The sequence below is a fragment of the Calypte anna genome, chromosome 2, assembly GCF_003957555.1.
Source record: "Calypte anna isolate BGI_N300 chromosome 2, bCalAnn1_v1.p, whole genome shotgun sequence".
NCBI classification, from domain to species: domain Eukaryota; kingdom Metazoa; phylum Chordata; class Aves; order Apodiformes; family Trochilidae; genus Calypte; species Calypte anna.
In genome coordinates, this window is record NC_044245.1 from 40,476,543 (window position 1) to 40,491,157 (window position 14,615).

Genomic DNA, 14,615 nt, shown 5'->3' on the forward strand with positions numbered 1-14,615 from the left:
AAAAAGAGTAAATTCCAAAATATGTGAATCTTGCATTGTTCAGTCAGATAATACAAACTGAAAGACTAACTATATGAGACTAAGAAATAATTAAGAAGAAACAGTTTACTGTTATTCATATACCTTTTTAAACTTAATTTTTTCTTGATTGTGAAAGGAATTTTTAAGGAACTTCTTTTCCTTAAGAACAGGGAAGTATTATAAAGACTTATAAAGTAATTCCTGATAAGCAATCCTTTGGATCTTTGAAAATCTCTTTTCTTTAATAATTACACCAACTGCCACCCCAGCCACAAAGCAAATCTTAACTGGTCCAGTGAATTGAGAAAGGCAGCAGTTGTCTATTATTCTGCTTTTATTTGAAGAGATATTTACATGCATATATGGTTTATAAATGCACATACTTTCATATGTGTCAAGGTTTAGTGCTGTGCTGAAAATCAAAGGAATGCCAGATGCTCTCTGTTAATACTGCTCCCTTCCCAGAAAGGGAAAGGAAAGAGAATAAGGGAGAGAGACTTAATAAGGGAGAGAGACTTATGGGTTGGAAATTAAACTACACAGATTTAATTAAAGTAATAATGATGAAAAAGAAAGTAATGAAATGCATACAAACATATACAGAAACAACATGGTGCTGCTCCTCCAACAGTGCTCAGGTCTTCACTGAGGCTGCAGGGCAAGCCCTGGGAAATTCCCAGACTGGGCTCCTGGAGTCAGCTGCAGATGGGAACTGGATACAGGAACACACAGATTCAGGAACACATGGATCAGGATTAAAGGGAGACAAATGGAAAAGAATCCTCCCAGGATGCTGGCAGTGGATGAAGAGAGCTTAAACTGGTGATCCCTCAGCTTTACACTCAATATACCACATTTGGTATGGAATACTTCATTTGGTTAGTTTTGGGTCACCTGTCTGGTCCTCTCCTCTCAGCAGGAGGGTCTCAGGTGTGACCCCTTTTCCTCCTTTTCATTTCTGGCAGACAAGCAGTTTAGCAAAAACAAGCAGTGACCTTGGTTCTGCATGCCATTCCCCAGCAATAACTATAAACATCAGGCAATATCAGTCCTAGAAGCAGACACTGGCTGGAAAACATGCTGTTAATTTCAGCAAATGCAGTTACTTAGAAGACACTTAACTGAAAAGTAAAATTACTAAAAAGAAAAATTGATTCTGTCCTGGCTTAAATGAGGACAATACATATGAGCAAAAAAGAACAGAAAGACTTCAGCAAAGGGTACTGTTGAGGATTTCAGATTCTGTAATCCCCTTTATAGCCCCCTAATAGGTATTATATACAGCAAAAAGGGAAATTTTCTGGTTTAACCAGGCCTCTTAATCTTGAGAAGTATTTCATCTTCATTTCATCAGCACATTGCCGATGGCAGGCAATGAAAGTAGTTGACCTGTCCCCCTGTCCCCAAGGCAATCTACCTACTATCACCCTGGGAAACACATCCAGTACCACTGCAACTGGAAAAAGCACATGGGTGTTTTTTCAGATCTCTGTAACTGCACAAAAATTATTAATACAAGCTTTGTTCAGTTCAGCCTTTTTGAAGTATCTTCCATGCCTTGAAGAACAAAGAAGCCAACTCTAGTTAAATTCTTGTTTCAAGATTGTCTGCTGAGCAACTCTCATCCCCTTGAGAGGAAATAACTCAATCCCCACAATGCTGGGTTTCAGAGGAAGCACTGGTACAGTCAAAATCTAAAATAAACACATATAATTGTCAGAATAAGAAACCCTTATGTTTAGGGCATTGTATTTTCCTCTTATTAAGTGTCTTAAGATATAGTACAATTTTGCTAAAATGTTAGCCTCAGGCTGCAATGTTCTTTACTTGTTTTGGAAGGCTTAAGCAGTCAGTGAATGGATGCATCACAATAAGTTTCCTAGGGAAATATTTTTGCCCCTCTGAAGAGTGCTGACAATTACCAAGGAAACTGTATTATCTTCATGTGCTGGAGCAGTGGGCTAAAATATGGCATGTGCTATCCTGTGTAAATTTGGCTTGCATTTATAACTTGCTGAGAAAAAAAACAAAGAAAACAAATCAAAAGCAAATACAAAGAAAACAAAACAACCCAAAACCCAAAAATAATCAAATAAAAACAACAGCAAAAAACAAACCAAACCAAAACAAAAAAACCAAAACACAACAAAAACCTGAAAAAAACTTCATTTTTTCAATTTTTAGCCATTACAGTTTGTTAGGGTTTGGCAGCTATCTTCTCTGAAGATTCGTTCTGTGTCTACCCCTTGCTTGAACTGAAGGGGTGAGTGGGACTTCCTGCAATTCCTCCCCTCTTTGAGAAGTATTGGGCCTTGGAAAAGGGAGTGTGTAGCAGGAGATTATCTTTCTTTAAGTGTCAGAGAACCCCTGCTGATGCCACAACAATAGAAGGAAAACTGCCTAAGTGGAGCATTAGGAGCGGGATCTAGAAGGATGGGAACAACGGTGGAACATGGGAGAAGAGAGAGTTACTGAAATTATAAGCCAAAAGATGTGAAGACAGAGAAAAGTGAAGTTTAAATGTAAAAAAAAGAATAGAGAGGAGTGGAAACAGTGTGGATCTGAGAGAGGAATTCCTTGATTTGGAAGGCCAGCAGGGAATCTATGCCTGTAACATGGATGTCATGGAAATAATGCAAGTAGAGGATATCTGTTTGGAAATTGGTAGATAGGTAGATAGCTTTGCCTGCCTACTACAACTCGTCTTTTGCTCCTGCCGGGTGATGATTCTGCAGTCCCGATGAAATGCATGTCTTGCCTGCCTCTTGTGGCTGATTCACAGAAGAGTGACAGTTCTTCATTGTGCCAATACTTCTATAGATTGCATGTCAGAGGTCTGTGCTGCATCTGAAAACTTAGACTGGTTGAAAGCATGTGAAGCTGATGTAACTTCTATTTATACATTTTGATTTTTAAAAGCTAAGAAGCTGCACTGACTTTCCAAACATAACCTTACTGTCCTTTAGGCTTTTATGCATAACATAGTTTCCTAATAGAGAATTCATAATGCCAAGTTTTTTACTGAAATCCAGTATGAATTGGTTACTCTTGAAATACCCTTAGAGTCTGCATGCTTTGTGTTTCTGTTATCACATGTCTCTGAGGAGGGAAAATAAATCAGAATATCCAAAGAAATTGAATATTTGGGACATATTCAGGCTCAGAGACCTTAAAGGACAGGGATATATGTTTAAGCTCAATTTCTCTCTGGAGCTAAATTTCTCTCTGGTCATCCATCTACATTGCCCAATTTACTAGAGCTCTGAAGAGGAGACTTGACCTATTCCCACTCACTTTGTGGTGCTCCATTTTTACAAACTTTGATTGTTGTAAGCACTGAGGACTTTCATTGCCTTTGTACAACAGCACAAACTGGGCTATTATACAATATTAATACTTTTTTTTTTTTTTTTACTATTTATCATTTCTCTCTTCCTGTCACTCTAAACACCACGGACATTTATTTCAATATAAAATTACATATGAAGCTTTGTAATGAAATAGAAAATATTTTGACTACAATTCTGCTAAATATGCAGTATTTTGTCATGGTAAATGCTCCCTACAGATATCATGTCTTAGGACTGCTGTTGCTTAAAATTAAGGAAAAACAAACATCCTAGAGGTAAAGTCTATTGCAAGATCAGCGGAACATACTAGGAAAATTGAGTCATTGCCACCACTGAGAGAAATGAGATGATTTACTCAGAAATCTCTAGCAATCATCATCTCTTGGACATGATAGCTGTTGAATAACCATTTCTTTACAAATAGGCTATATAATTCTCAAATAGCTGCAAGTCTGAATAAGGACTGTGCTTACCTCTTTTTGAAAGCTTCCAACAAAGCTTGCGGAAAGTTTCTCTTTTACTGTCTTATGCCCAAATTGAATCCATCTTAATCCCTTTGGCTATTGTGTTAGGCACAACTTTTCTCAGACTCTGCCAAAATCTTGAAATAATGCTCTGAGGATTTTTTTAAGAAGGGTTAATTGTAAGCCAATTTAAGTGACGTAATGTAGCTGCATTTCCTTTAGCCTTTAATTGTACTTAACTGAAAAGGTAAATTATCTTTTGCTGCTAGGGCATTTTTTTCCTCAGCACTAGTAGACAATCTAAGACTTTTCAAGATAATAACCAATGCTGAGTGTGTCCTGGTTATTAGAGATGTTATATGATGAGAAGTAAAACCAAAATTTGATTACCAGTGAGCATCTGAACATTAAGAGGAAACTGTTTTTTCCAAATGAGGGTTTTCAAGAGAACTGCTCTTCACTTTGAACTATTTTGTATTGAAATCTCCATTTTTCAGTGTAGAGAATATATTTATTGTTATAAAAATCCTTCTGAAGTAGGGATTTCACTCATTGAAGCATCACCATCAGTCATAAAGAATGTTCTTTTTTTCCTTTGTCCCTACATTATATTCCTTCCAGTTGCCTCCTGAAGACAAAATCTCTTTAGTCACATAGTAGTGAGATAAAAAGCTGTATTTGAACTAGTACACATAACCTGATTGATATGTTTTAATTGTTATTCGTTTTAATTTTTGAAAAATACATTATTCCAGAGATTTTTTCCCCCTGCAGCTCTTAAACTCATTAATGGATTCACCTGAAGACTTGAACTGTGAAATTTCAGCTCAAGAAGTTAAGAATTTTTTGTACTATGACAAATAATACATACTAAATTTTTTATGCAGAACTGGCCAAATGGATATTACAAAATAACGGTATCTTTTCACCTTTTAGTGAAATAAATACCTGTGATTTTTAGCTTTCCAGATTTTCTGAATTTCCATTTGAGGGTATGCATGGCCAATATGGTCCTACGTACTTTCAGTTTTACTCTCTTGTGTCTGCTATTCGTGAATCATAAACTTATTCTTCAGCCAGTCTGCTTCAATCATTTCATTTAAAATTAGTTTTGCCTTTCTGAATCAGACTGCTATTATTTTAATACCTGTCCATAATCAGCTGTACCAGCTAGTGAGTTTCTGCTCAGATTAATTTATTTTCCCCAAATTTTAAAATTCTTTCATCGATCAAGATTTTATTCTATTTTTCCCCCTGGAGACTTCTCTCAGTTCTTCTTCATGCTTCAATAAATTTTCCAGTTTACACCGATATATATCTTTTTAGAACATTACTCTTTCCCAATGCCACAGTGTTTCTTCCTCATAAATGCTTTCCTAGTTCATCCTGAAACAATGGCAAATGGGACTGAGTAGAGGAATAGAGATGGTTTTATTTTCCGTTTATTGTCTATTTCTTTCACATATTTCTTTTCACAGAAATATATGCTTTCTATGTACTTGTGCTTTATATACTGATTTTTACTCATATGTTTAAACACACAAATATATGGGATCATCTGAGTGGATTTTTTAATTAAATATAGAGATAACCTGTAATATTGCCTTGTCCTCTTTGTTTTTGTTTATTCTGCAGATATACTTGAGACATATTAAAGATTTCCTAAACAGAGAATAAGAATGTTCTGAACTTGGCAGTCTTGAAGTTAGTCTGTTGAGAAAGAATGACCTGAAGGCCTAAAGGTATTATCTACCTGTACTATCCAGTCCCTCTGAATCATGTCCTAGAATAGAGGTTTCTTTAGTAGGATGCAAATCTTAAATAAGAGCTTGAATGTTCTCCTTAAATAGATTGTTATGTTGTTAGGACAGGTTAGAAAAAGATAAATCATTTCTTGGATGTCACAGGACTGTAGAATCACCAGATTGTTTAGGACTTAAACTTGACTGATAGCAGTGCACTGGAAGATGCAGCTGTAGAAATCAAAATGCATATCAAAGCATTGCTGAGTCATTAGGCATGTTGCTTGAAAAGGTATCATATACTAATTTGCATTTGCTTTGCTGTACCTTATTTTGGATTTATAAAAAGCCATATAAGAATCTTAGAGTATTAGGGTAAAGAGAACATCAACAGCTACAGGAGTTAAAATAGGAATTTTTTTTCACACAGTCGATAAAATTTGTCATTTTTGGCATAAATTAATTATAACATGGTGGGAATTAAAGGTCTAAGACAGACTAGTTATTGCATGCTTATTCAATACTTTTGTCTACTTACTTTCCTTTGAAGCTCATTTGGCACTGGGCACTGTCAGAATGTTGCCAGGAGGCCTGTTGGTCTTACCCAGGATGCTTATCCTAATTTTCTTCTAATTTGCTTAAAAAAAGACAGAAGTGCCTAAAATAGTAAACACACAAATAATTATTCCAGAGCTGTTACTGTAGGGTTAGTAAGACAGATAACTTGACATGCTTATAAAACCTGTAGAAATATAGCCAAGTATGTAAACTGTAACGTTTCTCATTAGAAAGTAATAGAAATGCAAATTGATTTCACAGAAGGCACACAAAATAGGGTTTTTTTTTTTCTGCACAATTGTTTTGTTATTGTGAGACATCAGTGTGATAATGCCATGAGAAACAGCAGGCATCTTGCTGTTGTTTAGTTCTAAGAAGATAGGGATTTTCTCAGTACCAGACCTGCTCAGGTTAATGTACAGCTCTATTACTTCTCGTAATAGCTGTTTAGCTCTTTGACTATCTTCCAGACAAAACTTTTTCATTAAACAACAAAACATTCACTAGATCTACCTCACATACACTCTGTCCTCATGGACATACCCTCTAGCTCTAACACTTTGATTCCATTTTTAAGTATACTAAATTCTCCTTTGGAGGAATACCATTTAACTCATGTTCAGCTGTGAAGTGACTTTCATGAGAACACAAGGTAATTTAAGAGCTATTACTGCTCAAAGATTGAATCCTGATTACTTTTACATGTACACAGAATGATGTGAAGGCTTGGGTTTCACAGGCACAGTGTTCCCAGAGGGCGAGAGCTTAAACTCTTGCAAACCTAATTTCAATCAAGGTAGATACAGGTAAATCAAAGGAAAGCACCTTTTGCAAGTTTAGAATAGATTAAGTGGCTGATAAAAAAATAAAAATATAATCTCTCAGATGGCTATTGGACTCTGACGTCAACTGTTTTCTGCAGCTGAAATGAGATGAACAGCAGAATAAGATCACAGATGATGAGTGAATTGTTTCTTAGAGGCAAGTGCAAGAATTAAAACCTGTTAAAATGGACAGTAAACGTCTTAGCAGTTCAGTTCTTTTCTCTGGCAGTTGAGTCTTTTTTGCAAAATCTAAGCATTCACTCTAACAGAATTTTGTCTAGTTCTTTCTACAATACTGTGTCAAACACAAATAGAGAATGAAAGAATATATTTAAAAGTCAAATAGGCATAGCCCAGTGCATTGGGATCCATTGGGCAGGGATAGGAGGGACTGTACTGCTGCAGAATTCTGTGTAGGACCTAGCTCAATGCTGATGATGGTGTAGGGAGACATTAGCTGAATACATCAGCCTCACACCTGTCCTGATCCAGGAATTTCACTTTTGGTTAGCCAAAAAGCACTGTAAAGTACAAACACACATGAGTCCTCATAGTGGGATCATATAAGAGTATTAAGAGTTATGAATTGTGTCTAGTTCTAGCAAAGGAGTAGTAAAGTTCTCTAAGGTTAACTGATCCCTATTGACTGCCAAAATTATGAACTGCTTCGATGTCAATTAAAGGGCACAAGAAAGGAACCAGATAAACACATTCTAACATCTACACAATGCCAGGCATCTTGTTTGTTTGATCTTAAACCATGTTATCTTATTTTGGCGTCATTGCTGGAAATAGATTAGATTGTATCTGCAGCACAGCATCTGGGCTTTTTTGCTTTTGCAGAGTACTGCTCAGAACCAGATTTTCAAAATATGACATCTATTTTTCAGGTGCAATTTTCAGCACTGCCTTTTCTGCAAGCAAATGATAAAATATACAGATATGCATACAAAACGCAGCTGTATGTGCTAACTGAATACAAACTAAGCCCAAATGGGCTTTTACAGATGTAAATTCTATCATTTGGTTATACAAGTGACAGTGATAAACAACCATGCACACCACTGATTTGCATGCACAAAGTTGAAGTTTAGCCCTGAGTGCTTTTTTGAGACCTTGAGTGTCGTACCCTGTTGACAGCATATTTGACCTGAGAGCATCAGCTTTTTAATCAAAACATTTCCTTGCAACTTCAGTTTATTTTCTTTATATCCATTACCATGTCTATTTATTTCTAATCTGTCATCAAAACATCCATTTTGGAATAGTTAGGATGACTGTTGTCTTTTGCTGAACTGTTGCTAACATGCTGGCAGACATTAATATTCAAGTACGTTTGCCTGATTTGGGGTCTCATCCTACTAATTTTTAAATGATTGGACATCTTTCCATTGGCTTTTTGATTTTACACTCCTTGGGGCAGGGACGTGTCTTCCATTGTTTCTTGTGAGTGCAGTACCAGTGATGCTATCCAAGAAATACAAGTAGACAATAACCTATTCTTTCAAGGAACAAAAGGATGTTCTTTTTGATACATTTATCTTTCATCTCTCTTGAGTTTGCCATTCTAAGTCAGAAAACTGTTTGCAGGGATTTTTCTTGCAACAGTTTCCTAGGTTTTTGTATCTTGTGTTCTTCCCATTTATCTTCATTAACTTGCTTCACACTCAGTTGTTCAAATACCCGTTTTTAACTGTACGCTCTTGGGTAGAAAAATTAAACAAAACCAAATTTCTTCTGTTGCTTTCAGAAAATTTATGATATCCCACTCAGAAAATGTTTCTTTAAAATTTTTACTGGTATTTTTTTCCCTATAGCATCCTGCAAAAGCAGAAACAGTGAAAATATGGCCTTTCAGTGAAGGAGACATTGCTAACCTTAAAGCGCCCATATATTGAAATTATTTATAATTATTAAATTATTAATCAATAAATAAACTATTATGGGAAGGGAAAGTTTAGGATTTTGTGTTTCTCCTTCAAATCCCAGTCCTTCATACCACCTTGTGATTTTAGTATTGACTTCATAACAGTTTTATTCTAGGAAAAGACAGCAAAGTCAAACACTTTCTTAAAGATTAATTAAAGTGGTTAGGACTATACTATTTAAATACATACTCTTGGACTCACTGGATTCAGCCAGCTGTGGATTAAGACCTGAATATAGTGGGCAAAACTGTAAAGCTCTAAACTCAAGTCCCAGTTCTTGAGTAGAAAAGTAACTGATAATGTGCATCAGTTTTCAGCTCTGAGAAGATGTAATAAATTGTGTTTGGTCTTTTTTATGCTTAAACATGCTTTGTGTCTTTAATTTATGCTTAACACTGTTAGGTTTTTTGGTTGTGTTGTGGTTTCTGTTGGTTTTTTTTAACTCTAAGAAATCGGGTAAATCTAAATGTATTTCCAATCTGCAGAAGGAGAGAATGGGACACATCTCAACATGGCCAGAGAATTAGAATTAGCAGAAGTTGGAAGAAATAGTCAAATTGGGCAGTATGCATTAATTTAAAAAAAATAAAACTAGAAACACTTTAAGAAAGTGGGTTTGTGCATATTGTTTACACAGATATCAACAAATTGATAATTGTTTTCATCAAGAAAATTCTCCAGACTTCAGTCTTGACAGTTCTAAACAACACCCATCACCCCATTAAAAACTGTATTTGTGTAGGTACATATGCAGTCTTCTACAAAAAAAAGAAAAAAAAAAAAAGGGATAAAAGAAAAAAGAAAATACTCTTAGCACTTTGAGCCCCTATACATCTCTCTACTACAAGGGACAGAAGCAGTGCTAAGAGATTGGGAGAGCAAAGATAGGAGGGGATCAGTGGAACTAAACCCCAAACTGTTCTGGGCATTCTCCTTACTCCAGGGCATATTCCAGTTCTGAGGATGTTTCTCTAGGATCCCACTGAGCACATCAGCAATAAGGGAGTGTAGGAATACTCCATAGCATGGGAAGTCAGACAGGAGTTAGTGCTCCAAAGACCTGCGTAGTTCCTACAGAAATCTCTGCACTCTGCACCTCGGAGGTGTGCACAGTATTTGGGCTTCAGGTCAGCTGGTGAAGCAGAAATGCCAGCAGGCTAAACTCACACATATTCTTGCCATCTCTGTCTCTCTCCCTGTTAGTGGATCTCTGAACTTCAGTAGACTAGTTCTTGCCCACTGACCCTTGGCTGCCACTGGAGATGTTGTTTCTCTTGTAGAGCATTCTCATGCCTCTGTCTGCTGCTGGACATTTCATCTCTATCAATGAGGATTTGGCACCCATTAGGAAGTAAAATAGAACATTTCCCTTATCCTTGTCTAAATGCATGTCCCTTTTGTTTTTTTGTTTTTAACAAATTATTATGACAAAATTACTTTTGCCTCATTTTCAAAGTTAATTGAAGTCAGTGAATATTTTCCTTTCCAAAAAAACCTGAAAATTAGGTCATTTTTTTTCAGTGTGGCACAGATCCAGGCTTACCACAGGAACTGAGAAGCCTGTAGCATCACCCATTGAAATACAGATGTTTTCAGTGTGTGTGAAACAAATGTCTGTGTGGCTGTGCTGCCCACCCAGATCCCTCAGAGCTATTTTGCCTTCCTTTGTGTCTGTTAGGTTAGGTCTCCTTCCCCACCCAGTGATGTCTTAACCAACTATGAACCAGGCCAAAGCTCAGAAAAATCAGCAGAAATAGCTGCTTCTTTTTCTACCTCCCACAGCAACTTTGAGGGGAAGTAAAGCCTTTAATACACCCTGCAGAATAAATACTTAAATACTCAAATACAACACTGCTTTGTAAAGTGAGTGCAGGGTCTGCATGGCCATTGCTCTCTTTATGTCATCTTGGGGAGGGAAAGATGAAGCTCTGGCTATGGACAGAATAGTTTTGTCAGTTATGTAGAGTATGAACTACAAAGAGTTATGTTCATGTTTAAAGTCATGAAGTCTAGTTTTTTAGAAAAGGAGCTGTAGGAATTCATGAGACCTCTCAAGGATTACAAGATTTTTTAATTCCAAAAAAAAAAAAAAAAAAAAGGGAATGGAGATAAGTCTTTAAAAGGCTCAGCAATATCACTCAGGGCTTGAATTGTTCATCCATTCTCTGTGGTTTCAGTCCTTGTGAGGAAAAACGTTAGAATGTATTAGAATGCAGGGGAAAACTGATATTATCAACATTGTGGGTGGAAAGGTAGAAGGCAAGATGCTTTTGAAAATGCAGCTTGCAATGTATCTATTTTCATGTTGGACAGTGCAGAGAATGGTGGAATTCAAGTAGTATTTCCAGCTTTTACTCTCTAAGAATATCCCCAGCATGTCTGTCTATCCCTGTGCAACATACTTTTTAAGGATAGCATTTATTAAGTGTATACAAGTATAGGCTTTCTGAGAACAAAATTGTCTGCCTAGGTAGATCTTGAAAGTTACAGGAACCCCCAGGTTACTGAGTGTTTGAATACTTGCAGTAAAACACCTTAGAGAACAGAAGAAGAGATCGATGAGTGGGAAAATGACTCGATGAACATCTGTGTCAGCCACTTTGAAATGTAGAGTACAGAGGGAATTATCGATAAGGTCAGAGTCTTCATGAGAAAGCAACTCCGTTATCTTCAGGTAAGAAATGAAATAATCTAGAATGCAAGTTGACAGATCCAGTGTTGAGTGAGGCCCCGAGGAGCTTGCGTTGACAACAGGAAACCTTTGATTTGAATTGTCTAAGGGTGGTAAAAGGTCAAAATTATTCAAATGTTGAATGCCGTGGGTAGGTGAATCCTGAACCAACAGAAATGTGAGGAGCAAAAAGCTGCATCTCTCGTGCAACAATAGCTGTGTTTTTATGAAGATTTCATATGATTTTTTAATGAAGATTTCATATATCCTCCTAACTTGTAATAGCCATTTTTGTAACAGCCATTTGAGTCTCTCGTGCAATGATAGCTGTTTTTTTATGAAGATTTCATCTATCCTCCTAACTTGTAATGTCATTTTTGTACTTTTGACACGCAACAACTTCAGCATATCTACATTAGCAAAAATACAAGTGTGCTTGAGAAAGACATGAAAATATCTTTCAGCAAGAACTGTAATCCAGCTAAACATCAGTAAAAGATTTAGTTAATTTCTGGACAGTTATCTTAAAACTACTCATAAAAAAAATGACAAATTGTTAAATTAAACAAGTGACTGAAAGAAGGGAGCATGGAAAGGACATAAATGTCCTGTTTAATCTGCCACTGAACTACTTTATGATCTTAGAGAAAGCATTTAATTCATGTCTCTTCACACCATTTCTAACCTTATGAATTAGGACTACAAAGGATTCCCTTGCCATGTGGCTTGCACAGTATGTTGCACTATCACCTGATTGTTACCAAGAAAAAGGATGCAAAAGTGACAGTTTTCTACAAGAAACAATCTTTGAACCTTTCCATCAAATTGTTCTGATACTTGGCCTGAAATTAAATTCAGACTCTCATCACCCCTAATTTTAGTGTTTTGAGACACAAAGAACGTAGCTGGTCTTGAAAGGGTTTCCTTTTGGATTTTAGAATGTCAGTGTCTCTGGAATCTATTTAGTCACCTACACCTGTTTTACAGCACAACCCACAAGTGCAACATATGCAAGAACATGCAGCATGTGTTAATGAGTTGTAGTATTGATTTCAACAGCAAAATTTTAATGCCATTTCTCTTGAAAAATGAACAATAGACCTTGGCTCAAAATTCTTTGTGAATATCGTGTATGGTAATAGACAGTCCACATTCAGAAATGTACTATGCTTTTCTATATAGAAGCTAAATTACATGCATTTCTAAGACAGTAAACATGAGTGAAGGATCCATGCTAATTTTTTTCAATCTGCCACCACATCTGGAAAGCATTGAACATAATGTTCCTGTTGTGGATTGCCTTGCTCTCCATTGGGACTGCCTGGTTTCTGCTTCTAAATGCATTGTCTTCCAAGACAGTTGCCACATGATACATGATGACGGATTATGGCTCTCCATTCTTCTACCTCAGCTCCAAATACTGTTCCATGGAGTTAGGTTTTGAGTTCCACATGTGTACCAAGCTTGTTGAAGGTACCAAAAACTTTTCATTACACAATACCAATCAACTGTTCAGCTCTGTGGCTTGTTGCACTCTTACAGTCCGTAGTCCCACTCTTCTCTCAGCGCTCGCCAACAATAATTCAGGGTAAATGCTCACTTGCTTTTGTTTGGACCTGAGGAACCCAAAACTTTTCAAAAGGACAATTTAGGAGACTGGAAAGGAAGGTCATCTTTCTCATCTCCTCGGCCTTTTGGTTCAGATTTTGCTTTCCTGTCCAGTTTGTTAGTGCCTTTATATTTGTAGATACTCTTTGTATCTCTATCTGGCCTAAAGACCATTATTTCTTACAGAGAATTTTTTTATGATTATTCAAATCCTTTAGCTTAATCTGACAAAATATTTTTGACTTAGGATGCGTTTCAAGTCCATTGAATAACAGCAGACAGCTAGAAAGCTGGTTTGTGCAGAGAAGAACTGGGAGCACACTGTTGTGATGAATTATATGTAATAATTTTGGTTTTTCCAATAGTATGCTGAATCTTTTCCAGCACAAAAGGGAAAGTTGGGATGGAGAAAAGAAAATAAAGACAGGGAAATGTGAAATTCACCATCCAAGTACAAACCTCTGAAATGACTTGTTTTTCTCTTCTTACATATGATCATGTTCACCCAAAGCATCTAAGAAGTTTGTATTGGTCTTGGGGGTTAAACTCTCTAGGATTAGGAGCAGAGCTTTCTGAGTCGAGGGCCCTCACCTCTGGAATTAGTTTTCCTTGGTTCTCTGCCAATGTCCAGCTCCAGTAAGCTTCTGAGAACATGGTGAAACGTTTGTATTTGGGTTAGATTTTCTCTATTTTTAGAAGGTTTGGTTTTGCTTTGAATTTCAGATCTGGAGATGGTAGATGAGGAATTGTTATTTTCTAACAGCACTATTTAGTATTACCCACCACAGGGAGGTTTCTGTGTCATTTATCAGCAATTTTGTAAGCATGTGCTGTAGCGCCTGAATTAATATTTTTATTTTCACTTCAATCTTGACATTTTCCTACCTGTGATACTGTAGTACTCTGACAAACTGGAAAAGCTCTTGAACAGACAATTTTGTTCCTTGTGGGCTTTATTGTGTGGGAGGGAGGTGACAACTTCACAGGTGGACTTACAGAAGGGTGTCTCGTCATCTATGTGAAATCATTGCTTTGCTCTGGGCAATTCTGCAGCTAAGTCCACCTTTGTATATTTTCTGCAGTCATCATGGCTATGCAAACAGACCCTCCCAAAAGTATCAGTCTGAAGTTGGTACTGGGTTTTGCTAATTAGGCTGAAACTCCTAATGCTGATATGAGCATCCGGAATGTTTATGCCCTTCCACCCCTGGATGCAGACTATATTTAAATGATTATAAACTAATTATTATAAGCAGTCTAAAATGTTTATCTATAAACTTTAATATTCAGGGCTTGACTGTCTTATTATTGACCTCAATTTTGAATGTTGATGCTGATAGTTTCAATTGAAATGCTCCTTATTTGCATTAATCAAAGAAGACAGCAGGACCCACAAATACCTGACATGCTTTGAGAATAATACTAAAGGATCTTTAGAGATTTTTTTTT